The following is a 3,889-nucleotide window of genomic DNA, read 5'->3' on the forward strand; positions in this document are numbered from 1 at the left end:
TGGTTAAGAATCTGCCTGCCAATGCAGGGGACATGGGTTCAATCCCTGCTCCAGGAAGATCCCGCATGCCGCGGAGCAACTAAGCCCTTGCACCACAACTATTGAGCCTGCGCTTTAGAGCCTGTGAGCCACAACTGTTGAGCCCATGTGCTGCAACTACTGAAGCCCACACACCTAGAGCCCATGCTCTGCAACAAGAGAAGCCACTGCAATGAGGAGCCCGCGCACCACAATGAAGAGTAGCCCCCACTCACCGCAACTAAAGCAAGCCTGCGCACAGCAGAAAAAAAAAAAAAAAACCCAACACAGCCAATAAAATAAATTAATTAATGAATTTAAAAAAAAGCCCTGCACTTATAGACTTATAGTTTAGTAGTTTAATAAGGAGCAATAGAGAATCAATAATAAATATACGTATAGTGTGTCACAAGGTGATTTTCAAATGGATGGGTAAAGTTAGAAAATGGTAAGGGAAACTGGGTATGCGAGATGATTGTAGTGAAATTATGCCCAGTAAAGAGGTGTAAGAAAGAGTGCAAACAATGTGTGAAGAAAATATACTGTGGCATCTTGGAAACCAAGTGAAGAAATGCATTACAGAATAGGAGATGATCACCTACACCAAATGTTGCTGGTAGCTCAAACGAAATGAGGTCCAGAAACTGACTGTTGGATTCAGCAATGTGGAGAACACTGGCTTTTATAATAAAAGCAATTTGGTTGGAGTAATGGGACAAAAGCAATAGGAGCATGGGTTTAAGAGAGTATGGGTAAAAAGGAATTGGAGACAGCAAACATAGACAACTCTTTTGAGGTGTATTATTGCAAAATAAAGTGATATCTCATTAAGGTATATGTGATCAAGAGAGGGTTTTCTTTCTCTTTTTTTAATGGAAGAAATTAAGGAATGTTTGAATGATAATGAGAAAGATCTGATAAAAAGGGAGATTTTGATGTAGAAGAAAGAAAGAGGAGAATGTTGTGAGTGGCAATATCCTTAGGTAAGATTTTGAAATGTGGTGGGATTTAGGGCCACAGATTGATTAGAATGATAAAGATTCATGTAGAGTCCATCCTGGATAATAAGCAGAAGGGAGGATATGTAGCTCTGATGCTGAAAGGTGTGGAGATACGGTGTTAGAAGTCTGTTGGAGGATCTCTACTGATTGTTTCAAATTTATAAAGAAGTAAGAAGTAGTGCCATTATCTGAAAGTACAGGCATGCTTTTGCATATGTAGGTAGCAGGGTGTCTGCTCACATGTATATTTCAGTTTGGAGTGTAAAGGAAGAAACACGTCATTTTGGTGTTGCATTTTTTTTTTTTTTTGAAAGACACAAAGATTTTATGTGGAGTCTAGAAAGGCTGAAAGGAAATCTGGAATAGCTAAAGGAAACCAAAAAGATTATATATCACTAATACAAAAAATAGGGTATATATGAGGTGAGAGGCATATTTTTAAAATAAATATTCTCTATATAAAACAAAGCATGCGTCAAACAAATACAAAATATTTGTTACACAAAATGTAGTAACTGACAAATTACCAATTTGTTAAACTTAGAAAAAGTACTAACTTATTTTATAACTCAAAAAAAAAAATTTTACATTTTTGTTAGTCAAGCTAATTTAGCTCCAAGTTATAAATATTAAAAAAATTTTGGTTTAAAAATGTCACTCTATGATTGTCTCAATTTATTTTGCTATGCCATGACAAAAACAAAATATCTTTCAAATGTTCTAAGTATGTAAATGAAATACTGTTTCTAACATAAACTTATTCAAAGAACTTTTACATCAATAATAGGCCAACTTATACATTAATTACCCTCTTAGTATCAACAGGAAATACTAATGACAATGCCGCATGGAACTTAATACCTGCCAATTCACATGCAACACAGTAATCAATCTGACTAGGCTAGTAATATTTCAAGAACACAGTCACTCTCTCCTCCTATAACTGAATATTCTAATATTCTCATCCACTGAATGCCAATTTCCTCATGCCATATTCTTTTCTAAACTCCATGTCTCCAGGTTGGAATAGCCCTATGTGGGATATGTAGAAGTGGCCCAGAGCCTGTTGGTCCTATCTTTTTGGTCCGTTCTTCCCAACCTTTGGTAGGTTTGTAAAGTCTAGAAGGATCTCTACTAACGTTGTTTTCAACCTTTTCTTTTAATTTTGCCAGTTTTCTTTGTTTTTCTGCCTTTTCATCTTCCTTTGTTTGTTTATCTAGAATTTTCATTTCAAGTTTATGTAAATCTCTTTCTTGAAACCTAGAAATTTCATCAGCAGCAGTTTTCCTTTTTTCTGCCTTTTCTGTCTTTCCCCTTATCTCCTTTTCAAGTCTCAAAAATTCTTCCTGTTCCTTCTTCTGCTGGATGTAAGTTTCTAGCAGCAATTTTAGTTTGCATTGGCGCTGACGCTCTTTCTGCTGCCTTTTCTTTTTCTCTTCCTCTTCTTTTAACTGGGAAGCATATTTCATTGATATTTCTATACTTTTCTGTTTCTTCCAAGCTTCAACTGCCAATTTCTGTTTCTTTCTTTGTTCTTCTTTTTGCTTTTGATTATCTTCCTGTTTATTATGAAAAAGCATTGGAACGTTCTCCACTTTTTCCTTTAACTTGAAAATTTCCTCCTTTTTTTGCTGCTTTTTGGTTTTCCAATTCTGAATAGACTCTTTTTTCCTTTCTTCTAGGGCCAGGAATTTTTGATACCATTTCTCATGCTGTTGAATTTCATCCTGTGTTCTTCCAGGAAGGTGTTCTAGAACTTCTCCCATAAATGCTGGCTTCCCTTCATGCTTGTTTCTCACCTTTACAAAGCTCTGGTGATCATAATCATCCCAGCCCCCTTGTCGCCCTCCTGTTTGCTGAAGGAATTTTTCAAACTCTACCACTTCTTCTGGAAGAGTACTTGGTGTCACTTTGTCTACTGGAACTTTGCTCGACATTGCTCTGAAAGATTTCTCTGTTTCTGAATTACCCAAAGCCCATGTGTCAATTTTCCTTGATATGGCACTCAACTCATTATTAGTTGTTTTCTCTCCTTTAATAAGTTCTTCATATATCAACCTCTGCTCTTCCTTAAAGGTGTTAATTGCATTTTCAATTTCTTCCATCATTTCTCTGAGCTTTTCAACAAAATCAAGTGTAGGCGTCACATCTTTTAACTGATGCTGAAGTTTCTTTACATTGTTGTGTATTTTGGCCAATTGTTGCTGGATTTTTGCTCTTTCTGTTTTCCTGCTGTTAATCAATTTGTTTTCCAATTCTTCCAGCATACTATGTTCAATTCTGAAGTCACTTTTTTGGTTGTAGAAATGACTGTGTTTATCTTTTTCTACGTTAATAACTTGGCTTTTAAATTTTTCTGCTGTATGTATGAATTCTGCTTTCTTAGTCCGACTAACTTTCTGCCTCCAGTTTTGAAGCTGAAAAGGACGAATTCAACCTGAAGTACCAAAACAGCCATCATTCTGCTGCGGCACAGGCGTTGCTCCCACGCCGGCCCCAGTGGCCGCGCCCGCCCGCGCCCGCCCACGCCACAGCCCCGGCGACAGCTGTGGCCGCCTCCGCCGCCGCCACCACGACCGTCGTCAGAGCGGCCATGTTTCCACGCAGAGCTGCTCGGTCCGCTGCGGCCCCCCGGGCCTGGGGTGGAGGGGCCCGGGCGTGGGGAGATTCGGGCTCGGCCGGGGCGGCGGGGCCCCACCGGGACGCAGAGCGCTGCCGAGATGCGGGGCCGGTGTTGCATTTTATTAATTTCTGTTAATACATAGTCTAATAGTGTCAAAATTCCTGAACATTAACATGTAGTAGCTTTCTTTCCTACTAGCAATATAAGAAGATATGGATGCCTAATCCATGAAATTTGAATCAGAGAA

The 3,889-nt window shown here is 38.8% G+C and overlaps 1 pseudogene; it reads right to left on the minus strand.

Annotated features, from left to right (window-relative positions):
- Positions 1 to 1,658: 1,658 nt before the first annotated feature.
- LOC130855710 (coiled-coil domain-containing protein 112-like) lies at positions 1,659 to 3,614 on the minus strand (annotated as a pseudogene).
- Between the last annotated feature and the right edge of the window lie 275 nt (positions 3,615 to 3,889).

This window comes from Hippopotamus amphibius, chromosome 6, assembly GCF_030028045.1.
Source record: "Hippopotamus amphibius kiboko isolate mHipAmp2 chromosome 6, mHipAmp2.hap2, whole genome shotgun sequence".
NCBI classification, from domain to species: domain Eukaryota; kingdom Metazoa; phylum Chordata; class Mammalia; order Artiodactyla; family Hippopotamidae; genus Hippopotamus; species Hippopotamus amphibius.